Genomic DNA, 26702 nt, shown 5'->3' on the forward strand with positions numbered 1-26702 from the left:
CTTAACTTCTGATGGGAGGGCATTCCACAGGGCGGGCACCACTACAGAGAAGGTAGCCTTGGCCCAGTATACCTGAAGGAGCATCTCCACCCCCATCATTCAGCCTTGACTCTGAGGTCCAGCACTATAAGGGCCTTCTGGCAGTTCCCTCACTGCGAGAAGTGAAGTTACAGGGAACCAGGTAGAGGACCTTCTCAGTAATGGCACCCACCCTGTGGAACACGATAAAACATCAAATGTAAACAAGTTCCCTAAACTTCCTAATGTTGCTCCAGATCCTTGCAGCAGCTAGTATGGTGTAAGATGTGGAACACTTGCATACTGAGCTTGAGGGAAACATATGACGACAGTGATGTGATTATCTATCAATATTTGTTTAACAAGGAAAGTGTGTCTGCTGCTTACAGTAAACCAGGGTGTTCCTTATGGCAATTTACCGGCTCATCATCATACCCGCTGACAAAATAAATAAATAAATAATAGGACGTCTTGAATATGCTTCCTGCAACGAAATCTACTTCCTGCTACAAAACAGTATAAAAAGGCCATCATCTAGGGTTCTTCCAAACACTTCTTCTCATTTCTGCTGCTTAGAGAACTAGGTAAGTCCATTTTGGATTCTGGAACAGTGGGGACATCTTCTGGATCTCATTGGTGTACCAAGGTTATGTGGGCGTTCTGCTAGTAGCTGCTGGTTTTAAAGGATAAGTGGGGGATTTGGGGATTTGCACCATTGTGTGAGGCTTTCAAGCAGATAATCTTGGAATGCATATCATTGCTTTGCATGCTGCCGCATTCTGATGGGTTGGGCCACACTGATGGGCAACAACTCTCTGGGGTTACAACACAGGTGAGGAACCTGCAAGCCTTCCAGATCTGGTTGGACTCCAACTCTCCAACATCAGCCACAGCAAATACAGACGATGGTAAAGGATGGTGGAGGGCCATAGGTCCTTAGGTTGATTGACAGCTGATGCCCTTTTAAACGTGTTGTGGGAGGGGGGATTGTTGGTTTGTTCTTGTTCTTATTTTTATTATGTATTTTGTCGGTTCTTTATATTGCAATTTTATGTTTGAACTGCCCTGAAATCTACAGGTAAAGGGTGGTATACAAAATTATCATGATAAATCATAAAATAAATAAATTAGGTACAGTCATACCTCATGTTATGTCCGCTTCAGGTTGTGTGTTTTCGTCTTGCGCCCCATGGCAACCCGGAAGTACCGGAATGGGTTACTTCCGGGTTTCGTCACTCGCGCATGTGCAGAAGTGGCACTTTGAGTTGCGGGATTTTCATGTTACAGACGGGCCTCCGGAACAGATCCTGTCCATAACATAAGGTACCACTGTACTTTATTGAAGCTTGACATTGGCTTAAAGAATCCAATGTTATGTAGCTTCCTTTCCAGTAGACCTCAAACCTTTGTGGTAGAGTGGGGGTGGCAGTTGTCTCCTTCTGCATAGCTCTACTAGGAAACTGACGCTTGTACAAAGAGGAAATTTGCAAGTTGTTGAACTATGTACCTTAACATGTCAGGTTTGCTGGCGTCAGGCAAAGGTATTTCCTATACTTTCCAGCTTGGGCCCTTTACAGAGACGTTGCCAGTGTTTGGAGCAGGGGCTTCCTGCTCACAACACAGGTTGTTTATTATTTGGCTATGGGTCTTACATTGATTGAGCCAGACAACTGGTTCAGCTAGAATTGTAGAGTTCATCTACGCTGAATCTTCTGCTAATCAGATTCATTGTGTGGTCTCAGATTGTAGTATTATGGCAGAGGGGGGAAGGAAGGAAGGAAGGAAGGAAGGAAGGAAGGAAGGAAGGAAGGAAGGAAGGAAAAAGAAAGAAAGAAACTATTGAGTTCATAACCAGTGTATGTCTCAAACAACATATCTGTATTGGAAACTCTGCATAATGCTGATTCCATCTTCCTTCAGATCCACCTCTAAACCTCAAAGATGTCTGCTGGCCGTCGTTCTGGTATGTGGCAGGATCCTTGCTACGCCCAGTGTCCTCCTTCAACAGTGACCATCCAGCCACCACCTTTTGTCCTGACCATCCCAGGGCCAGCTCTCTGTTGCCCTGACCAGCCTTTGTGCATTGAGCAGTACAACCCATGTGCTTATGGATATGGCGGCGGCAGATCTTCTAGGTATGCCAGTGGTGGCTCCAACATGTCCGAATTCTACTCTCATGCCATGCCAAGCAGCCCATGCATCTATGATAGTTGCAAGTTCTAAATCAAGTCCAAAGAAGGATATATATGGAAGAAGGGTGGTACAAACAAAAAGAAAGTAAGAGAAGGAAAGAAGAACTGGACCGGTTCTCACCACTCCCACCTGAAATATTGAACACCCAGCATCAGAACTTGGACAAGTCATGACCTGTGGCACCTGAGCCCTTCTTGAAATAAGATGCATGCAAGCTTTCCTTATGCTTATCACATACTGATTATGCCTACATTCTAATTCTAAGCATACTATCTGTGTTGCCTATTGTGGTTGAATTTAAAATCCTTGTATAATGCTTCACCATCTGCAGGCCACTTGATCTGAGCACCAGATTTAGAACTGTGGGTGCACCCAGCCATTTCTACAAGGAATTGCACATTCAAGTCATTCTGAGGAAGCAATATTATGGGATGGGGACTGATTGAAAGTTATCCATGCATTCCCTCAATGCATGGTAGTAAGAAGATCTTTCTCCACTAAAAAAAGATAAAGAATGCCCCCATTTCTGTGAATGCTCCCATTTCTGAATATGCATTGTATAGCATTTGATTTGTGGTTTTCTTCCACCATGTTCTACCACCCTTGTGCTTCATGGAAGCAAGCTATTATGGAACATGGTGTCTTTCATTCTGCATTCTAGTTGCACTTTTGATTTCACTATTTGTACCTCTTTGCTTTCATATTAAAATTTCAGTTGCATCCCAAAACACTTATCTCCTCTCTTTCTTTTATGGCTGAATTGAAGTGTGGCACTGGGTGGGGTTATCTCATTGCTTCCTTTCCAGTCACTGAGGTGATCTTGAGTAGCTTAGCTTCAGAACAGTTACAGCAGCATCTACCTTCATAATACCTTGGGGTCTTCATTCTAAATAAGAAATGGCTTTCAAAGTACCTTTCAATCAATCAGTTTGCTTTTTCAAGAACGGAAACAAAGAACCTAAAATAAATAGAGTCAAACAACAAAGCAGATGACATTAATGCAAACTACTTTAGTTGGTAGATTTTATGCAGTCATTTAAGATTTCTAGCACAGTCGGAAATATTTATTTTATTTATTTGTTTAAATAGTAGCAAATTGCGCTTTTGTATAAGTACGACAGGTCAGGTTGGTTTGCAACATAAAAACACAATATGATGGTAAAAACATTGAAAAAGTAAGTAGAAATTGGTTGGCAAAGAACCTCAATGTAGAAAGGCCCATCTGAGTACTACAGCTGTTCCAAACGTTTTCGCAGAAGCTAGATGAAATTGCAAGAGTGTGTTTGTTTATGGTGAATGTTAGAAGAACATGTCTAATTGTTAAGAGCTGGAACATTCCCGCGATCACGGCTGTTGTTTATTCTGGTCCTGGAAGTACATGCAAGAACTATAAGAGTAGATAAAGAGATCACAGGGATAAAAACTGGAAAAAGTGAATTTGAATTGAAAGCATATGCTGATGATTTAGTAATTACAGTGGAGGATCAAAAAAATTCTCTTCCTAGAATGATAGAAAAGATTCAAGAATTTGGGGAAGTGGCAGGTGTTATGGGTTAAGGGGGCTGCTTGTGCGTAAATGGTTGAGCTCTAAACTCATGCAATCAGTTTCTAAACTCTCCCAGTCCGCGGAGCCATGGGTGCATGGCTACCTCAATCGCTGGCAGAATCCGTCAGTGGGCATTTCCGGAATTTGCGCCAACATAAGAGTTCTTTGACGGAAACTCTCCTTCCGGATTCTCGGCGTGACAGTTTCCTGCGCGGAGTCGGCGTCCCCAGCGGCGGTCCTGAGCCTTCCGTGCTGTTCTCACTGGAAGCATCTTGGAGCCATCCCTCCGACTGAGTTTCTGCAGGAACTCTCCCTCTCCCCCTGCTGGTTCCTTCCTCCGCATCCGAGGGTCTCTTAGCCTCTGTGAGCCCTTCCACCACCTGACTCTCCAATGGCAGTTCCCTGACAGCAGGATTTAAATTAAATAGAAAGAAAACTAAGTTATTAGTAAAAAAAAATTGAAGGAAGAAGAGAAAAAAGAGTTGATGCACAGTACTGAGATAGAAGTTTATAAAAAAGTAAAATATGGTTAACAGCAAAAAATATAAATGTCTACAAAGACAATTATGAAACAGTGTGGTCTGAGATAAAAAGGAATTTAGAAATATGGAGTAGAATGAACCTTTCCCTACTAGGAAAAATAGCAGCGATAAAAATGAATGTATTGCCAAAAATGCTCTTTCTTTTTCAGATAGTCCCAGTAAAAAAAATGGCAGCAGGATATTTCTAAGGTTTTTTTTGGAGGAGGGCAAAAGGCCAAGGATTAAACACAAGATACTTACAGATATAAAAGAAAGAGACGGTTTTGCCCTCCCAGACCTCAAATTGTATTATGAAGCTGCATGTTTGGTGTGGATTAGGGACTGGATAAAACTGGAAAAGGAAACAGCATTAGATCTGGAAGGTCACGATAACAGATTTGGATGGCATGCATACTTATGGTATGGGAAAGGGAAAGTGCACAAAGGATTTTACAATCAAATAATCAGGAGATCACTAATGAGGGTGTGGGAGAGATATAAATATCTAATAGAAGCAAAAACACCCTGGTGGTTATCACCAATTGAAGCTTCATTACTCAAACTGCTTGGCAAAAAGGGGAAGTGGCCTACATATAGAGATTTGCTGAAGGATCAGGAAGGGAAATGGAAATTCAAAGATTACGAGGCAATTAAAGATCATTTTCAGAGTTGGTTGCACTATAGACAACTACATGAGATGTACAAGGAAGATAATAAAAAAGGATTTAGCTATACAACTTCCAAATTTCAAAAGGAAGTTATAGAAGAATAGCAGAAGTTGTTGAAGAAAGCATATAGTATTCTGCTAGAATGGGAAACAAAAGATGAGGAGGTCAAATTGGTCATGATCAAATGGGCACAAGATAAAGGACACAATATACAATTTGAGGACTGGGTAAAATTGTGGAAAGTAAATTTGAAATTTACAGACTGTTCTCTTTTGAAAGAAGATTATATGAAAATGATGTATAGGTGGTATATCACACCAGTACAGATAGCAAAAATGTATAAAACTGGGTCAAACATATGTTGGAAATGTAAAGAAAAAGAAGGGACTTTTTATCATATGTGGTGGGAATGCAGAGAAGTTAAAAAAAAGGGAAATGATATGCAATGAATTGAAAAAAAAATGTTTAAAATGACATTTGTAAAAAAAACCAGAAGCATTTTTATTAGGGATTGTAGGACAAGATCAGCCAAGAAAAACAAAGAATTTATTTATGTATGCTACAAAAGCGGCAAGAGTCTTGATAGCACAAGGATAGAAGAATGAGGAAATCCCAACGAAAGAACAGTGGCAAGAAAATTTTATGAGCTACGCAGAGTTGGCTAAATTGACATACAAACTGTGGGACAAGGACAACTGTGACTTTAAGGAAGAATGGGAGCTTTTTACAAGTTATCTAAAAAGACAACAAAAGGAACTGGACTCTTTGGCAGGTTTTGAATAAACATTCACAAATTTATTGGTTGATAACATGGTAGACAGATAATGTAAGGATACGTATAGAGCATGCAGAGAATAATATGTGTAGAGAAATCAGAGACAGGAGCTGAGGGAATTCCCTCAGGGGAGAGGGATGGATGGAAGGGGGGTAGGGAAAAAAGAGGGGTAATATACAGTGGTACCTCAGGTTACATATGCTTCAGGTTACATACGCTTCAGGTTACACACTCCGCTAACCCAGAAATAGTGCTTCAGGTTAAGAACTTTGCTTCAAGATAAGAACAGAAATTGGGCCCCGGTGGCGCGGCAGCAGCAGGAGGCCCCATTAGCAAAAGTGGTGCTTCAGGTTAAGAACAGTTTCAGGTTAAGTACAGACCTCCGGAACGAATTAAGTACTTAACCCGAGGTACCACTGTATGTGATTATATGGTTTGAGAATTTGTTGAAATTGCTTAATAAAAATGTTTGATAATAATAAAAAGAGCTGGAACATTCAGCCTCTTGGCAGCCATCTTTCAAGAATGCTGTAGTTGCAGAATTCCTGCACTGAGCAGGTGGGTGGTGGATTGGATTGAAGATTGGATCGGCCCATCTTTACTCTAGACTAGAGTGCCACAAGCCAGTTTTTCTGTTCTCCTTTTCTAGTCATCAGGACTAAGCAACAGGCAATACTGAAATTTTGCTAAAACAGGAGGAGCTATGTAGAATGACTTCAGACGCTGGAATCAGGCATTGCATGATGCAGCCTTAGAAGGAGCGACTTCACAGGGACCTGCCTCTCAGCCGAGTGTTTTCCATGTGGGGAACACCTCAAATTACAGCAATTAATTGCCCATTCTTGTAACACGCACAAGTTCCTCACAAACCTCAGGGTAGTAAGTCACACAAGTTACACCCTACAGCTTCCTTTCCTGATGAAACAATAAACCACATTCGCATATATGACATATAATCTTGTATTTCCTTGGCTCAATTGGCACCAGAAAGATCATTATCAAAATGATCACTACATCCTTCATTTTCCTCAAAGATCATCTGACAGGGTCCTCATGCTTTTGGTGGGTGCATCCAGAGACAAGAAAAAGTGTCTTCAATGAAAGAAAGAAAGAAAGAAAGAAAGAAAGAAAGAAAGAAAGAGTAATTTGTGGGCTATCAGCCTCATAAAACCCATCCCTCTACTCCTACCCTCCATATTTCCTATGAAGTTCTCCCAACCCAACTCTCTGAAGCAAATTTTAATGTCTTGAGAGGTTGAGAAGCCATGATATAGAAAGAAGAGGGATGTATAAAACTAAGTCCTACTTAGTATTGTTATTTGTTTATGGAAATAAATTTCTATACCATTAAATTATATCAGTCTCTAAATGGTTTACAAAGATACAACACAACAAAATCAGTTCAAGCTATAAAATCAAGCATTAATTAAAATTGCTGCTGGATTTTATTTTTTTCAAAGTCTCAGTTCAGATGTTCAGTAGAAAGGGGGCTTATCTGAAAGGAAGTCCCAATTAGTCATGGCTATGGATTCAAATGGGTCTACTCTGAGGAGGACTTAGTTGTACACACTCACCCCCAATATATTTCCTGATTTATTTATTTTTACAAAACTTTCTTTTAAACAGTACTGAAAGCTTTTCATGATATCCCATATAAATCTGACTTGGCACTCCCCTTACATTCTCCAATGGGCTTTTAACAAACATGCTACTGTGATCAGAAGGCGCATTTCAAAACAGGTGTCAAACATGACTTGCAATCACTCACTGTGGAATGTACAGTATTTCTTTTTATCTGTTCCGCTGCCAGTGGGGGATGCCAAAGTCAGTCATCCATAATTGCTGTCAAGTTTTGGCTTGACTTCTGTTCAAGTAATTTCATTGGAGACTTCTCACCCAGTCACAGCAAAAACAGCTTCAGCTGGATGAGGAATACCAACAAGTCATTATGAGGGTGGTTTTTGCTGAGGCTTCCTTCCTGAAGTGTTTTCCCCATGCCTGTCTGCCTCATTGTATTTGTCCCATGTGGCTCACCTATTTCCATATTCTCCTCACAGAGCTACAATTCTAAGAGTTGACTGGGAAGAAGGGTTGGTTGTTAAACCTCTCTGGAAATTGCAGCTGTGTTAGGGAAACAGTTAGTCTCCTAACCCATCTCAGAACCCTTAACAAACTACTTTTCTCAGGATTATTTGGGGGAAGCCACAACTGTTTAAAGTGGTATCATAATTGCATGCAAAAGATGTGTCTTTTAGGAGGAACCTGCACTTATCTGCTCTAAAATGCTGATGAGTTTTCATGATAAATTTTCATTTAGTTATAGACATTGTAAATACTGGGAAAATGTGGAGAACTGAATTGAAGATAGGGAAAAACGAGAAACCGGGAGAATATGAACCTGACAGATTTGTCCAACCCAATTGAAGTAGCCATATTGAAATTAATAGGCCTCATTTAGGTATGTCCATTCATTTCTATTGGCCTGCTCTGAGCAGGACGTATTTTGGATACAACGCAATGCATTATGTGGGGTGTGGTCTTACTGACTTTCATTGCTCCAGGCTCCCAGAATCAATCCCCATATCTGTAGAATGGGACGAAGATGGTCCTGAGTTCAATCCCTGGCATCTCCAGAGGTCTGAGAACATACCTCTGAATGAAATGCTGAAGAGTTGTTGCCCGTCAGTGTAAACAACACTGAACTAGATGGACCAATGGTCTGATGTAGTGGAAGGCTGCTTCCTTCCACTGGTTCATTCAGAACCATGCAGATTGGAATCCTATTTTTTAAAAAATAAAATATTTTTTAAAATTATTTTTCTTTTCTCAAAACAAGTATCCAATATCATTGCTAAACATACATTTTCCAATTTCCCCGCTCCCTGTTGACTTCCCTCTGGTTTATTACATCAGATGGTACATTCTGCTGTTTATATACAATATTGTGTTATCACACTGTTGTACTTCTTGTTCTCTGTAAATAAAATTGTATATGTTTATTTAAATCCTGCCAGGAAGACCATTTCTTTCAGTTGTTTCTGCAAATATATTGTAAAGGGTTCCCGTTTTTTTTCAAAGTCACTATTGTCCTTTTCATGCAGTTTGTCCATTAACTTGGCTAGCTCTGCATAGTTCGTCAACTTTTCTTGCCATTGTGTTCTTGATGATACTTCTCAGGTCTCCCAATTTTGAGTTATTAATCGCTCATAATAGCTCAGATTGGAATCCTACAGCTATATTTCACTGCATCCATTCTGGCTTTAAAATTAGCCTTGAGCACCTTTTCACTCTGCTCTGCTCTTAGTTGAGTCGCTGGCCTGATTTTTGAATTGAATGATTTAATTATCTCAATTTCTTGTGGCTTTAAATCAGTGTCTCACAACCTGAGGGTTGTGATCCACAAGTGGATCACAGGCCTCTGCAAAGGGATCACTGGCTTTATAAGTAAACCCAAAATTGTTATTGCTTTTAATCATGCTGGCATGATGAAATCACCTAACAGGTTTTTGTTTCATTGGTGTGCTATAATGCTGTGCTGGCACTTCTAGCTGAATGCCGGAAAAGCTCGAGTCTTATATGTCAACACTTGGGAGCAGCTCTCTAGGTGCTGGTGGCAGACCTAAGGTTCAAAATTCATGTGACAATAATTTGATGGGTCAACATACCAAGTAACTATGGACCTAGGGGTCGCCATACCAAAAAGGTTGGGAGCCACTGGTTTAAATTCTTCTATTCCACACACATACCTCAATTGTATTTATTGTGTTTTATTGGAATGTGGTAGCCTGGGACTTTTCGGGTTGTGTCCAAAGGTAGTCCTACTCAGAGTAGCCTCTGTAAAATTTATGGACGCCAGTGATTTAGGCCGCATCCACATCATACATTTAAAGCAGTGTGATTCCATTTTAAGCAGTCATGGTTTCCTCCAAAGGATTCTGGGAGCTGTAGTTTGTTAATGGTGCTAAGAGGGATTGGGAGACTCCCTATTCCACTCAGAGTTGCATAGTATTGTGTTTTGTTTCATAAGTTGCCTTGGGAGAACCTGTGCCCTGGAAAGGTGACATAGAGATATTTAAAATAAAGAAATAAAGGAAATCCCAGAATGCTGCCTGGAGAAATTGCTGCCTCATCTACATCCCTCCCAGAAAACCTAGCCCCAAACATTCTCTATGGTCATGTCCTAACAAGCTGACAACATGACGTTACCACATTGACAACACCCCAAATTACCGTAATTAATTAGCTGCTTCTCCATAAGTATTAAGTAGGCCTTCACCTGTCTCCAGAGCATATTATTATGCGCACATCTTTACAGCTGCAGATTTTTATCACCAGAGAGAGGCCGAAAGGCTGAATCACAGAAATCTGGGCTTCTGTTATGCCACTCCTTCCAGAGGCTGAGGAGAGAAGCTTGCCTTTTGGGAAAGCGACTGCAAATAAAAGAATATCTTCCTAGATCTCATGGTGGCTGGAAGTCACCTTGTCTAGGAACATATATATGGGGAAGGCAAATGGGACATGATCTTTGGAAGGGAATATGAAACAGGAAGACTTTCTTTTTTAATGTTTAATGGAGAGGGGGCACAAAATGTTTAATTTTTTTTAATGTTCAGTAGTGGGAGCAAACAAGCTAGTGTTGTGTAGCATTTAGAGTGTCAGACCTGGACCTGGGAAAGACCAGGGTTTAAATCTCTACATGTCTATGAAGCTCACTGGGTGACCTTGGGTCAACTACTGCCTGCCTACCTCACTGGCTTGTTGTGGGGATCAAATGGGGAGGGGTAGAATCAAATACACCACTTTGAGCTCCTTAGAGAATAACTTGAAATAGACATGCAATAAATAACACAACATAATAGTTCATAGTTCATGAAAATGAAACGTGATCCTAGACATTTAAATCTTGCATTGCATTGTTCATAAACCATCGGAATGCACAGGAAGGGCATCTGGAGCAGTGATGGCACTGTAGGGGTTGGTTCAGTGCTAGTTGCACTCAGAGTAGACCCATTGTCATTAATAGCTATGACTAACTTAGGTCCATTCATTTCAGTGGGCCTATTGTGAGTATAATGTAGTTGGATACAGCCCATTATTCCAGTATACATAATGTTCCAGATCATAGCCAATCATTGTAATTATCTCATGGTATGTCCTTCAAATTCTTGTTTTTCAAATATCCACAAAAGCACATAATGTTCAGTGATTCTCAGGAAGTTTGGCTTCTTTTGCAGCCTGGTGCTTTCCCGATGTTTTGAATGACAAACTCCAGCCATCAATGAAAGTGCCACGTTGGCAGAGGCTGCCCTAGAAGAACATCTTTGCATGCCAGAGCTGTTTCACAATTATAGCAAGGAAGTACCAGGAAGTAAGCAAGCTAATTAGGGATGGGCTGAGCAGCTAATTCCATCCGATCCCATTCTTGCTGGTCCTCAGTCATTCATCTGTTCCTCTCTGACCTTCTTGCATTCCACTCTGACCTGTTAAAAGCATTTTAAACACATTTTGTGCCCCCTCTCCATTTTTCGACTACAAAAGGATGGGGTGGTTTTGACTTATTTTACTGGAACTCCTCATAAAAAAGGTGTACAACATGTGCCTGAAATGGACATATTGCATAAATTTATTGTGTAAAAACTTGTTAGGGTTTTATTGTTGTTTAAAAAATTGTTTGTCTATATGACAGTGTTTACATGACCGTGATCAAATTAATTAATTAAGGGAAAAGACAATAGAAATTACAAATATGTGTGAACAAAAGGATTAGATAGCAAGAGCAAAATGGAAAGGAAAAACCAAAATAATTTTGTATTTTTATGTTGTGAACCACCCTATGATCTTCACATGAAGGGTGGTATACAAAACTATTATTATTATTTAATCATCATCATCATTAATAGTTTGTTTGACTATTTTTTTTGTGTTATTCTTTATGTATTCCTGAAACTTGATTCCCTGATGTGGACTTCAGATCTATGTGCAGACTTCATCTCTTATCTCAGAGAGGGAAGGGGAAGGTTTTCATTTTCATTTATTACCTTCATATAGTTTTGAAATGCATTGATCAAATTAAAAACAAAGAAAGGAAGATAAGATAAACATGTGTATTTATATACACACTTGTGTGATTTTTTTACCCATGTTACTGGGCTGGAAACCTCATTGCAAAATTGTTGGGTTTGGGTCTGTGCAAATTAGGTAAGTTCCCCTTTAAATGCAAAATGGATTGAATTTCTCCCAAATCCTTTTTGCATAGGTTGACGCATTCTGGTGTAAAGTGCTACTACTGCTGAAGAATGTGGCAAAAACTCACCTTAGAGCACCACATGAGGAGAGACAATTACAGGGTTCCATCCCAGATCAATGTCTTGACCAAGATTTGCATGGTGCGGAAGCATGTCATTCACTCTGTTGTGATGTTTCCTCCTACCAGGAATTCACTGCAACGCTGTGGAATTGGACTGTATGGAATTTGCTGCCATGCTGCCCCAGTTATGTAAAATGTGTTGAATTGCAGACGACTAGATTAATCTGCATTGGGTCTGGCTCCACCATCTGTTCCCTCACAAGCTGTGCAGGGATATTCTGAAAGAGTTTAAGAGGGGAGGTTGACAGTAGGTGGAGCCTGAGCTGAGGGCAGCTGGAGTCAAAGAATTATAGTTTTGTCCACATCCTCCTCCTCTTCGTTGAGTTCGACAAGGGGCAACACAAAGACTAAGGAGAAGAGTTGGATTTGATACCCTGCTTTATCACTACTCTAAGGAGTCTCAAATTGGCTAACATTCTCCTTTCCCTTCCTCCCCCACAACAAACACTCTGTGAGGTGAGTGAGGCTGAGAGACTTCAGAGAAGTGTGACTAGCCCAAGGTCACCCAGCAGCTGCATGTGGGGGAGTGGGGAAGCGAACCCGGTTCACCAGATTACGAGACTATCACTCTTAACCACTACACCACACTGGCTCCCAGAAGGAGGAATCTGATTAGTTACCCCCTGACTGGTTGTATTGAAGAAGGCAGGGCAGTTGAGAGGTGGCTACAGGCTGAGTGAGAGCTCTATTTCAGGTAATGTGTACAGTTCTCTCATTGGGTAAGATTTGCAGAGACACCACACACACCAAAATAACGTTTGAGGGTCTTATCAAACTACTTTTTATTCTTCAGTTGTTGAAGCCTGCTGACAGGAATTGGCTTTGAGTTTTGCCTTGACAGCCTGCAGTTGTGAAAGGCATTGAAATTTTGGTGTGTCAACATCATGCAACTACTTACAACTTTCCGTAGGCCATGGGACTCTTTGTCATGCTTTGACGCAATGCAATAACCTGCTATGAATTTGGAGTGGGCTTTTAAAAAATGAGTTTCACTATCCATTATGTCGTAGATGAGGCAAAAAATATGTCTTAGATAACCATAAACCTCCCCTAGGGCAACCCTCCTGTGTTATACAGTGGTACCTCGGGTTACATACGCTTCAGGTTACATACGCTTCAGGTTACAGACTCCGCTAACCCAGAAATAGTGCTTCAGGTTAAGAACTTTGGTTCAGGATGAGAACAGAAATCATGTTCCAGCGGCGCGGCAGCAGCTGGAGGCCCCATTAGCTAAAGTGGTGCGTCAGGTTAAGAACAGTTTCAAGTTAAGTACGGACCTCCGGAACGAATTAAGTACTTAACCCGAGGTACCACTATATATTCATTCGTCTCTAATATCTCAAGTTGACCCACTAATGTGGGTGTAGGGTATGCTGTGAAGGGACGCAAAGTCATCATCTTCCTGAAACTAAGCAGGTCTGGGTCTGGTCAGTGCCTGGATGGGTGGCCATTCTTTCTCAACCAAGCCAACCTCACTGGATTGTTGCGAAAATAAAATGAAGAGGGATAGAACTGTGCGTGCCACCTCAGGCTCCTTGAAGGGAAGGTGAGCTATATATGTAACTCATTTCATATCAAATCAGGGATGGGGAACCCATGGCCCTCCAGTTATTACTGAATGGCAACTCTTATCATCTCTGACCACTGAGCATGCTAGCTGGGGCTGATGGGAAGTGGAGTCCAACACCCTCTGGAAGAAAATTGGCTCCACATCCATGTTTTACATCCCCATAAAGGCATTTAAGGATGTGGGTGGCGCTGTGGGTTAAACCACAGAGCCTAGGACTTGCTGATCAGAAGGTCGGCGGTTCGAATCCCTGCAACGGGGTGAGCTCCCATTGCTCGGTCCCTGCTCCTGCCAACCTAGCAGTTCGAAAGCACGTCAAAATGCAAGTAGATAAATAGGTACCGCTCCGGCGGGAAGGTAAACGGCGTTTACATGCGCTGCTCTGGTTCGCCAGAAGCAGCTTAGTCATGCTGGCCACATGACCTGGAAGCTGTACGCCGGCTCCCTTGGCCAATAAAGCGAGATGAGCGCCGCAACCACAGACTCGGTCACGACTGGACCTAATGGTCAGGGGTCCCTTTACCTTTAAAGGCATTTAATAAGTGATCCCCGATAGGTTGGGATATGCCTGCTACTTTGGTTTTCATAATGAAAGAAAGGTGGGATATAAATGTGATGGAATAAATAAATGCACCAAGCTTCCATAAACACTCTGCATTAGCCCTACTGGCTGTCACTGACAGGAGATGTAGTCCAGACAATTTAGAGGGCACTAGTTTAGGGCTCCATTGATTTTCCGATATCATTCGAATAACAGCCTTATTATAACAATGCCAATTTTATCCAGTTAATACAGGCTTCCTCAAACTCTGCCCTCCAGATGTTTTTGGCCTACAACTCCCATGATCCCTAGCTAGCAGGACCAATGGTCAGGGATGATGGGAATTGTAGTCTCAAGACATCTGGAGGGCCGAGGTTGAGGAAGCCTGAATTAATACACTTATTAAAAACAAAAATATATACTGAATTATACATTTTAGTTAAAGTGGCCTCCTCATGTGCTAGATTTGATGGCTTCCTCTTTGGTTTTTTATTTTATTTTCTGCATTCCAAAATCTTGGAGAAGAAAGCTTTAAGGGACTCTTATTTGGCCTATGGAAACGCTGGCCTAAATTATCTACCTCCAACTTATTTAAAAATTTAAAAAGAGTACAAAGCCCTACTGGCTATGAAAAAAAGACAGTTTGAACAAAACTCATGGTCCCTGTTACTGAACTCTTCAGTAAATAATGATGTTAAACTCTTCTGGCATTATCTGTATTCTGTCAAATGTTATAGCCAAATAACCAGAAAAAAGGTTATTTAGAGAGCCATTAGGTGTTATCTTGTTTTGCCAATGCTGGCTCATAACACCACTTAATTCCATAAAATTCCATAAATTTACATATAAAACACCACTTAATTCCATAAAATTATATATCACTGGAAAGATAATTTAATGAAGAATGTAATGCAATAACTTTAATGAAGGATTATTTATTACAACATAAATAAGGACATTTGTCAGTGTGTGATGTGATTGCTATCAAGTTGGTTGGGTTTTTTGTTTTGCTTTGTGTTCTTTCATTTAGTGAGCTTGTAAAGAGTAATAAAATTAAAGAAATTGTGCAAAGAGGTGACTGGTCACCCAGAAAGGGATGTAAAATAGTACTATTAAGTGAACAAGGCTACAGTTATGAAGAAATTAGAAGATAATTTTACTGTATTACTCCTAAAAAGAGTGGTGTTATGAGCCATCAAACCTTGGAAATACACTTTCTCCACAGTTTTGGCTACTAGTGTAGCAGATCTGAGAGGTCAGCACACATTACAAGCCACAGCTTCCAGATTCTTTTTGGGATGTCATTGCTGTTAAAGTGTTATGACAGTGCTTTCAATGTGTTGTGACCAGAGTCCAATGTGTGCTATAAAAGCCCTTCCTTCACTTGCACCCATCACTATGGTTGTTTTGCTAGCTGTGAATCGAAAGGAGCCGAGATGTTGTTGACATGCAATATTATTAATATTTTATTATGAACAAAGACAAGAAGGAGCACATTCTACAAAGGCACATTTGCAAAACAAAGTGCATTCCTGATGACAAACAGTTTTCCCCATGGAACCCTCTGACAGCAAAATTAAAGGTTGTTAGCAAATGGCAGATCCCAGACAGCAAATAAGGATCAAATATTAGGTGAATCTATTACATACTTCACGCAAAATGACCTGAGCACTGTTAACTTGTCGACATACACATATAAGTAGACAGAAGTGCAATATCAGATAGGCATATTGAGTGTCCTCATTTTAGTGCTTAATATATATATATGGCTACTGTGGAAGCTCAACCAATTGGTAAACAATGACATTTCTGGATCACTGGAACATATTCTTGCTTTGTTCTCATTCTCCCCGAGTGTGTTAATACCGATAGCTGCTGTAGCTGTAGTTGCTGCTTGGCAGGGCCCGAGAGGAGAAGTTGGAGAAGTCGCTAGCATACAGAGCGCTGGCACCACCATAGCCACCTCGGGCACAGGGGTTGTACTGCTCAATGGCTAGAGGCTGGTCTGGGCAGTAGATGGCAGGCCCTGGGATGGTCAGGACGAAAGGTGGTGGCTGGATGGTCACTGTAGATGCAGGACACTGGGCATAGCACTGGTCGTATCTACCACCACTGGCCATTTTTGCAGGATTGGAGGGTAATCTGAAACAACAGAATTGGATCTAGAATGAAAGCAATGTATTAAGCCCTTTGCAGATTTCAGTGTCCTGTGGGCTAGATGAGGAGGCTTCACTGATTGCATCCAAGCTGTGAGTCAACAGTTCCCCACCCATATTACAAGAGTAGAAAGTAGTAGAAAATGAGGTGTCCTCCAGCTGTTGCTGAAACACAACTCCCTCCATCTTTGACTATTGCTCATGCTGGCTGGGGTGGATAGGAACTGGAGTCCAGCTACAACTAGATAGTCATATGGTAGAAAACACATGGTAGAAAACTGAGATAGTAGAATAGAGCCACCACTTCAGCTGGAGATACTATTAGTGCATCATGGGTAAAGTTTGTAGAGCTTCTTTCTCCCTGTAGTGCTAGTCTTCTTCATATTGGGTGTTGTATAGCGGAACACTGAAAAAAATACAACCCCCGACTTGCACCCTGAAATGGTACTGTCCATTATTTGACCTTGTTGTCCTTACCTCATTCTGAAACCATAGCTCAAAACCCTCTAAAGTGGCTTGTGAATGAAATGGAAATAATGAAAGGCTGCTTCATAGGGGAAGAACATTTGATCCCCTACTCGCACCCTATGTTTTCAAACTCCTACTTGCCCAGCTCATTCCACAGCCATAGAGATGGTTCCTTCCAGATGTTTTGGACTCCAGTTCCAACTAGCCCTAGCCACTATAGCTAATGGAGAGGGAATATGGCAGTTAGGTCTGCAACATCTGGAGGGAATATCTGTAAGAAAACCTTTGGGAAATAGGGTTTCATTTTCAGCTCAGCGCTCTCTTGCAATAATGTCAGCTGCATCTCCACTAACACTTTACTAAGAAACAAAGGAATCACAAAGACCTCATGCTCAACGTTCAACTTTTTTGTATTTTTAACCATGCATGGATGCAAAACAAAGAAGTCCCTCTCCAATCATATGAAATGCCTCCATTCTTATGATTCATAGTGCTCCTCTACGATGGCCTCCCATAGAAAGCCCCTAGTACTCACCAGTTCGCACAGGGACAAGCAGAGGATTAATCTGATAGATTACCTAAAGGATGAGCTTTTTATACTGTTGGCTCCATAGCCTGGAGGAGCTGACACACACCCATAGAGAGTTTCCTAATCCGTTGTCATATGGAAGATGCCTCAACTGATTGTAGATAGTTACCCCTCCCTGTTGGTGATTACAAGTCGGCGAGTAAGGCGAGAAAAGAAGACCCTCCCAGGTAGTGACAGATTCTACTTGGGTCAATGTGGTGTGGTTGCTATATACGTTACACCCTATAGATTGTTTAAATATTATGTCTCTATAGGGATAAATCAATGAACAATGTTTCCAGTTGACACACCAATGAAACACTTGGTGTTGGGTCACCGCAACAGCATGACATTCTGGTGCATAGTGGAATGAATGAATCGCCTCTTGCTCAGTCCTTTGCAGAGCAGACCAATGGAAATAAATCAAATCAAATTATGCTAGGCATGGTTATTGATTTCAGCGGGCCTACTCCTACTCTGAGGATGTTTTAGGAGGCAACCATAGTATCATTTATATCTCATCTTTTCCTCCAAGGAGCTTAAAGTAGCATATATGGTTCTCTGCTTCCTCATGTAACCCCCACAACAACCCTGGGAGGTAGGTTAGGGTGAAAGCCAATGTCTGGCTCAAGGTGAGTTTCATGGTTGAGTGACAATTTAAACATGGGTCTCACAGGTCCTTGTCAGACACTCTTAACCACTGTACTGCACTGACGCTCAATTTTTCTGTATTTCCAGGTTTGCTTATTAACCCCCAAATACTGCAACACCATAGCGAGTCTTCAAGGCCTGTTTGAAATGAACAAGCAAGGGGTCCCTTCTAATCACAGCTGAGACAGAGCTCCATAGGTTCTCTTGTGAGGTGCCCCCACAGATAAGGCCCTAATCCATGTAACTGCCTATCTGATTTAATTTACAGGTGGACATCCAAACAGTAGCTCTAAAGTAGATCTTATGGCAAACTTTTCTGAACTTGGTGCATACTTTATGCCAACTGTATAATTTTATTTTATTTGCCCCCAAGACATTGGTACATATAGAGAATGGATGAATGGAGGTGGGGAAGTGAAATGATTTTTTGACACAGCATTAATTTTCATGGGCAGTGATGAAAAATCAAAGACAACTAATTCCTTTTCCAGTGCAGGTGAAATTATTAGCAGGTCAGTGAATAGTTTTGGGTGGACTCAACAGAATCATACCCTTTTGGAATCATACCCTTTTTGACAGTCACAAAAGGAAATTGAGGGCAACTGAGGGCAATGGAAATGGTGGTTATTTTTCAAGCAGTGTTGATCAATATTTGGAAATGGAGATGTAAGCTCTGCTGAAAATGTTCACACAAAACTGTGAATAGTCTTGGCTTGGCTCTATGCAATAATGACTTTTAATTTGTTTAAAAAAAGTTCAGACAAAATGTGCACAGAATATATTGCGATCTTGTTTATATTTAACCTTGGCAGAAGAAGATTAAAAAGAATGCAGAAATATTTTTCTTCAGATAGATCAAAAGACTGAAGTCCATTAGATCATTGTTGTTATCCTACTCCCCTCACCCCTCAAAACACCCAGATCCATCCTGAAATGAAAGCTGGGGGGGGGGGGTTATATTTGGAGAAATTATCCCTTCACCACCCCCTCCCAAAATGTAGCAGAACAAGTTCCCACGTTTATCGGCAGCTTTCCTAAGCAAGTTAGTTAAGTATCACTTTAGAAAGGATTAAGGATGCCAGATTATCTTCAAAAGGGAGGAAGATGGATTCAGTTTATGGGTGATGCCCTAAAAGTGAACAGGAATGAATTGGGACAATTGGGTTAGGTCATATTTGTGTGAGTTGGGGGGGGGTAGAGCTTTTTCTTCAGCCCATATGCAGGGATAAAGAAAGTGTTAGGTTATAGTTCCGATTCACCTTAAAAGGGTACAGGCATGTCTGTTGTGTGTCACATGCCTATTTACTTCCAGCACAGATCTGTTGGGAACTTCCATTTGTATATAGCTTTTGTGTTACTGCTGTTTTGCTGGAGACGAAGGGTAGCAGACATGTTTCCCTCTGTTCCTGAACTATGCTGAATAAAATTCTGTACACTATGCTTACACATTTCTCTGTCCACCTCTTCCGCTGTGAGAAGATTTACACACTCTGCTGATAGATTGTGCATGGGTCTCTAAAGATATCTGAGGCTCATGTCACTGATTGATGCTGTTTCCAAGGGAGACTGGTGATCGTCCAGCTGCCGGCCGGTGGCTGGAGCCAGCTGGGGGCCTGCCTGATGCCCCCGTCTCCCCGGCAGTATCCCAACAGAAAGACCCTATGAACAGTTAGGACACTTCAACGGGGCACTTCAGTCAATAGCAGCAAGAACATGAAGAACCTTAGCATGGAGCTTCTGTGCGGGACATGTCAATAGGAACTGGAGACAATGGCAGCCTTAAAAGTCCTGTCCAACCTCACACCTCTGAAGGCTGTTTTTCCTCTGAAACTCACCTTTTGCTATACCCTCTAACATTCCTCAGGTGAAAAGAGGGATACTTCTCACTGCAATGTGCTCTATGTGGGGCTACCTTTGAAGGTGACCCAGAAACTACAACTAATCCAGAAAGCAGCAGCTAGACTGGTGACTGGGAGCAATCGCTGAGACCACATAACACCATTCTTGAAGATCTACATTGGTTCCCAGTACATTTCCGAGCACAATTCAAAGTTTTGGTGCTGATCTTTAAAGCCCTAAATGGCCTCGGTCCAGTATACCTGAAGGAGTGTCTCCAACGCCATCGTTCTGCCCAGATACTGAGGTCTAGCGCTGAGAGCCTTCTGGCAGTTCCCTCACTGCAAGAAGCCAAGTTACAGGGAACCAGCCAGAGGGCCTTCTTGGTACTGGCACTCACCCTGTGGAATGCCCTCCCATCAGATGTCAAAGAGAAAAACAACTATCAGACTTTTAGGAGACATCTGAAGGCAGCCCTGTTTAGGGAAGATTTTAATGTTTAACTGACTATTGTATTTTAATATTTTGTTGGAAGCCACCCAGAATGGCTGAGCAAACCCAGCCAGATGGGCAGGGTATAAATAATGAATTATTATTATTATTATTATTATTATTATTATTATTATTATTATTTATTATCATCATCATCATCACTTCCCCCTGCCCAAGGAGGAAGGCCAGCAGCGGTGGCCACAGAGAAGCCACAGGGTGCTCCCTTGCAACGGCCACTACTACCGTCGCACCAGCTCATTCTCCTCCCTGAGCTCAGTGGCTACGGCTCTGGCGGGGGAAATAGGAACATTCCGGGATCAAATCAGAAGCTGGTATGGCTTTCGTAATTCCAGAACTGTCCCTGGAAAATTGGGACACTTGGAGGGTATGTTTTTACTAGAATTTACAGCGTGGGGTTAGCTAGTCAGCAGTTTGGGAATATGAAGGAACTGTTTTGCAGCATCTCATAGCTGGGTTGGTCATGGTTATTGTATTCTGGTCTTTCTTGGTGGTTATCATGGCCATTTGACTGACCATGTTTAGTGTGGTTAAGAATGAAGCAGAGGTTACCTTCTGATGATTCTTTATAGTGTTTGTACAACAAATGTCTCACAACCATTTGATACAATTGGTTGTTCCAAACTACAAGAAAAAAGATTCTACCTAAACATCAGGAAGAACTTCCTGACAGTAAGAGCTGTTCGACAGTGGAATTTACTGCCAAGGAGTGTGGTGGAGTCTCCTTCTTTGGAGGTCTTTAAGCAGAGGCTTGACAACCATATGTCAGGAGTGCTCTGATGGTGTTTCCTGCTTGGCAGGGGGTTGGACTCGATGGCCCTTGTGGTCTCTTCCAACTCTATGATTCTATGATTCTATGATTCTATGATTCTATGATTCTGCAAGGGACTACAGAAGAAAAGCTACCTTTAGGAATGTGGGAAGCAAGCTTAAATCCTTATACTGAGTCACAGCATAGGTCCATCTAGCCCTGAATCTATACTGAGTGCCGGTAGCTCTCCAGGGCTTCAGACAGGATCCTTTCTCAGACCTACTTGGCCACCTTCAGCATGCTAAGCAAGCACACCACAACTGAGCTGTGGACTTTCTCAAATAAGAACATAGGACGCTGTTTACACAGTTAAAGGCTGCAGCTTCAAAGGACCTTTCAAGAAGGAAATGCAGGGAAAGATGTGTGCTTGAGACCTTGGAGATCCTCTCATTGTCAGAGTAGAACATGGCACAGATCTAGTAGCCCTCCCTGCATTGCAGGACTACAACTCCCCTCATCCTTGACCATTGTCCTTGCTGGCTGGAGTTAAAGGGACTTGGAATCCAAGAACATTGATGAATTACAACTCACTGGGATTCTTCGTGGTGTGCAATATGTCTCTATGCATGGAGAGATGCATCTTTCCTCCATGTTTCAAGGGAAGGATATAGATCAGTGGTAGAGAATTTCAAATTACCACAAAGTTCAATTCAGGGGATCCCCAGATAAGACTGGGATAGATCCTGGAGACCCCAAACTGTCAGAGTAGATCAAAGTCAAGGAACCAGTGGACCTACAGATATTGGTGTAATACATCATTCCTGACTATTGGTCATACTGGCTGGGGCTGATGGAGGTTGTAGTCCAACAACATCTAGAGGGATGCTCAGATTCCACATCTGTGGTGTGTGGACTCAACTCTTCATTCAAGGTTGGGGGAAACCAGTTGCTCTCCTGATGTTGCTGTACTACAACTCCTCTGAACCCTGACTATTGGCCATTCTGATTTTGACTGGTGGGACTTGGAATTCAAGAACATCAATGAACTAGAATTCATGATCAAGGATTCCTCGTGGAGAGCACTGTGTCCCTATGTATAGAGAAATATATTTCCTTTCCAAGTTTCACAGGCAGGACATAGTTCGTTAGTAGAGCACCTGCTTTGCAAGCGAAAGATCACAACGCTCAATTCAAGGCATCTCCAAGTGGAACTGGGAAAGTGATATAAGGGTGCTTTCAGTGTATGGTGTGGCTGTGATGAGAGTAATTGCAGCATAAAACCTTTTCTGCTGTTCACACCAATTCAACAACAACTTTACCAGGTATGAATTGAAATGAGCCAGTCAGTTGTTAAGATGCAATATTAATAATATTTTAATATGAACAAAGACAAGAAACAGCACATTCCACAAAGGCACTTTTGCAAAACAAACGGCATTCCTGTACACAAACAGCTTTCCCCATGAAAATCTCCCAAGGTGAAATTAAAGTCTGATAGCAAATGTTGAATCCCAACAGGACTAGCTTTGCCCCCCTTTTCTGACTGCAAATAACAATTAGACACAGCGGAAGCTCAATTGTTTCGTAAACAATGACATTTCTGGATCTCTGTTACATCTTCTGGTTTGTTCTCGTTCTCCCACAGTTGTTAATACCGATAGCTGGTGTAGCTGTAGTTGCTGCTTGGCAAGGCCCGAGTGTAGAAGTTGGAGAAGTCGTTGGCATACAGAGCGCTGGAACCACCATAGCCACCTCCATAGCCACCTCGGGCACAGGGGTTGTACTGCTCAATGGCTAGAGGCTGGTCTGGGCAGTAGAGTGCAGGCCCTGGGATGTTCAGGACGAAAGGTGGTGGCTGGATGGTCACTGTAGATGCAGGACACTGGGCATAGCACTGGTCGTATCTACCACCACTGGCCATTTTTGTAGGATTGGAGGGTAATCTGAAACCATAGGATTGGAACCAGAATTAAATCAAAGTTTTAAGTATCTGCATATTTCAATGTTTTGTAAGCAAGATTTCTGAAGCCCCGGTATATTGTATCCTGGCAGTTTTGCAGCTCAAATATACAAGGGCTAGAACAGAGGTCGCCAATGTCATGCCTTCTAGATGTTGTTGCATCACAATTCCCATCATCCTCAACTAATAGTCATACTAGGTGTGACTGATGAGAATGGAGTCCAACTACATCAGGAGGGTCACAAGGTGAAGACAATACTGAGCTACTGTAGATTGACCAATGGTGCAACTCAGTAGCTGTTCATCTATATGTTTATTTGTGTGAGCATCTCTAGTATTTACATTTTCATGCAGTTTCAACCTTCTGACAGAGCCACACATGTTGGAAAGATGAAATAGTAGAAGAGATTCACCACTTCACATGGAGGTACAATTTTTTATAGGAAATCTCCCTGCATACAGAACATTAGTGTATCAAGCAAAAAGTCTATAGATCTTCTTTCTTCCTGTAGTGCAGGTATTGTGCATGCAGGCTTTTACACACACACACACACACACACACACACACACCATGGGCACCATCAAAAAAATGATCTCATACTTGCATCCTGAAATGATGCATTTTTTTCCACCTTCCTATATCCCCACCTCATTTTACAGCCATAGACATAGATCCTTCCAGATGTTCTGGACTCCAGTTCCAATCTGCCATAGTCGCCATAGCCAATGCACAAGGAAGATGGCAGTTGGGTCCACAACATTTGGAGGGAACATCTGAATGAAACCCTTTGAGAATTTGAGGAGAGTTTTTTATCTCATCAATACCCTACCTTCACTGTAGCTTCTTCTCCACTAGGATTTCTTTTGAGTAAAGGAATCACAGGGGCCTCTGGTTCACATTTGGCTTTCTTGTTTCCTTAACCATGCATTCTACACTACCGTGGGGTAGTTGCATAGGAAAACCTCAAAAGTACCACAAGCAAATGAGATCCCCCCAGTCTTAAGGTTCACAGAGTGCTTCTCTATGACAACCTCCCAAAGAAGACCCCTGGAACTCACCAGTTCTTGAAGGGAGAAATGTCTCAGAAGAGGATCAGTGTGAAAGACTCCCCAAAGGAGGAGCCTTTTATACTCTAGCTCTATAGCCTGGAGGAGATGAGGCACCAATTTCCTAATCTATTGTCATATCAGGGACACCTCAATTATTGTAAACAGTTGCATTCCCTGTTGGTGATTACTAGCCAGCTAGCAATCGAGTTTGATGACCCTCCCACGTAGTGAGAATTAGTTTCTCTCTCACTTAGCACAATATGCTTTGTATGTATGTTACACCCCATGAATCCTTTTGATCACCTCCCAAAGGTCCTACTCATTGGAATGAATATGCATTGCAATCGTGCCCAATCTTATTGAACTGACAGATGGGCATCTCAAGAAGGCCATCAAAGCAGAACTTAATGTACACAAACAAATCTCTATGAAATACATGGAGAAGGTGGTCCATACATTATCCCAACTGTATTCCACTGACTTCATTTCGTACAACATGACAGCATCTTTGTTCACAAGGAGCTGTTGGCTCTTCAGCCAGACTCAAAATTGTCAAACATGGGGTGGATGGTTTGAGAGAGTATAGGACATTGCCTTGTCTGAGCATTTAAGCCATGAAAGGAAGCTTCTGTGAGGAGTTATGAAATAAGACCATTTTGATGTTGCATGTTCTCTGTTTATATGCTTTAAAAATAAACATGACACATTGCACAGGCCCCCAAAGAAACATACCTCTAGGTGATGGGGATATCTGATTGATATGTGACTCTTATATTCAAAATGTCATTTCATGGAATCTATTTTTATTGCCCTCAGCTCTCAACTGGGGGCAGCCAATCCAGCAGGCCAGTGGGAGAGACAGGAAGCAGAAGGCTCATTCCATCAGTTTTTCTTGAGGCCCAGCTTATTCAGGCACATCCTGTCCCTCAACTGTGCCAGATGATCAATACAGGAACAACCATTAATAAAATGGTGCCTGATTTTGATTTTGCTCTTCCCTCCCTCCCTCTGCCCTTTCCCTTGTGTGTCTTCTTCTTCTTCTTCTTCTTTTTCTTTTAGATTGTAAGTCAGGTAGGGACCATCTTGTTTTGATTACATAGGTCAATCTGGAAGCTTTTTTGGCTGAAGAGCCAGGTAAAGGGACCCCTGGCCATTAGGTCCAGTCGTGGCTGACTCTGGGGTTGTGGTGCTCATCTTGCTTTATTGGCCAAGGGAGCTGGCGTACAGCTTCCGGGTCATGTGGCCAGCATGACTAAGCCACTTCTGGCAAACCAGAGCAGCACACGGAAACACTGTTTACCTATTTATCTACTTGCACTTTGACGTGCTTTCGAACTGCTAGGTTGGCAGGAGCAGGGACCGAGCAACGGGAGCTCACCCCGTCGCAGGGATTCGAACCGCCGACCTTCTGATCGGCAAGCCCTAGGCTCTGTGGTTTAACCCACAGCACTACCCGCGTCCCTTGAAGAGCCAGGTACTAATGCTCAAAATCAGGGTTTCCCAAACTTGGTTTTCCAGCTGTTTTTGCACTACAACTCCCATCATCCCTGCTCTACATGAATGAATGAAAATGATGCAAAGCTTTATTGAACCTTCTGTTAATTTTATTCCCACTGCAATGACAACTCCACCCCAATATTATTCTTTGTTGCTTTATACTATTTTTCTTTTTTAAACTCAACATTTTGTTCTTTTTTTAAAAAAACACACACACCAAATTTTGGAACAATGAGAGTGCCTCTCTGGGATTCTATTTAACTGATGAGAAATGGTTGGCGGAGATACAGGAAATCTTGGGCACATCATAAATCTTTATCAGCAGTGGTTCCAAACCAGCAGTGGTTGAAAACAAAAACCTTTTCCGTGAAGCTGAAAACATTTGCAGCTAACTGGATAGTTTTGGTTGGGCTCAATGCAAGAGTTTTCTGGGGAGAGAGATTCAGAGAGTAATGTTTGATTTCCATTTGAATCCAAGGCTGCAGCCATGGGAGAAACAAGACACTTTGGGGGTGTCAATGCTGTGAACCCCTCCATCATAGGCCCAGGTTGTATATATATATATATGTAAATAAACCATGTATCATAAAGACATCACAGTCTCCGCTGTGCCTCATTTCCAAAAGGAAACAGAAACCCTGAGTAAGCACCTGCAACCCCTGGAGTTTCTCACCACTTGAAGACTGAGATGTAGTGCAACAATCTGCTCAGCTCCACAGCCTGGAGGAAATGAGAAACAAGAACTAAGAATTTCCCAATCTGTTGTCTAATGGGAGACACCTTAGTTTGGTGTAAACAGTCACCTTCCCAGTTGCTGATTACTTATCAACTAGTAAGGGAGATGGGAATGACCCTCCCAGGTTGTGAGAATTAGTTTCTTCCCAGCTCAACACAATATGGTTTGTATATATGTTACACCCTATGAATCCTTTAGATTTTACAACTCTAGTTGATATTTTTCTTAGGTGTCCAGTTAATAATAATAATAATAATAATAATAATAATAATAATAATAATATGTATTTATACCTCACACATCTGGCTGGGTTTCCCCAGCCA

At 41.8% G+C, this 26702-nt stretch overlaps 3 long non-coding RNA genes across 3 annotated transcripts; 1 reads left to right on the forward strand and 2 right to left on the reverse strand.

The window, feature by feature from the left end:
- The first annotated feature begins 507 nt into the window (after positions 1-507).
- Positions 508-2939, forward strand: LOC309330128. Its single transcript, XR_014151292.1, has 2 exons — positions 508-602; positions 1939-2939. It is a non-coding gene; the product is annotated as an uncharacterized lncRNA (long non-coding RNA).
- A 12696-nt stretch (positions 2940-15635) lies between these two features.
- Positions 15636-17596, reverse strand: LOC309330110. Its single transcript, XR_014151269.1, has 2 exons — positions 17356-17596; positions 15636-16338 (listed from the first exon to the last, which is right to left on the reverse strand). It is a non-coding gene; the product is annotated as an uncharacterized lncRNA (long non-coding RNA).
- Positions 17597-22483: 4887 nt separating this feature from the next.
- On the reverse strand, positions 22484-24404 carry LOC309330099. Its single transcript, XR_014151257.1, has 2 exons — positions 24156-24404; positions 22484-23079 (listed from the first exon to the last, which is right to left on the reverse strand). It is a non-coding gene; the product is annotated as an uncharacterized lncRNA (long non-coding RNA).
- Between the last annotated feature and the right edge of the window lie 2298 nt (positions 24405-26702).

Source organism: Podarcis erhardii, assembly GCF_964252035.2.
Source record: "Podarcis erhardii genome assembly, chromosome: 15".
NCBI classification, from domain to species: Eukaryota; Metazoa; Chordata; class Lepidosauria; order Squamata; family Lacertidae; genus Podarcis; species Podarcis erhardii.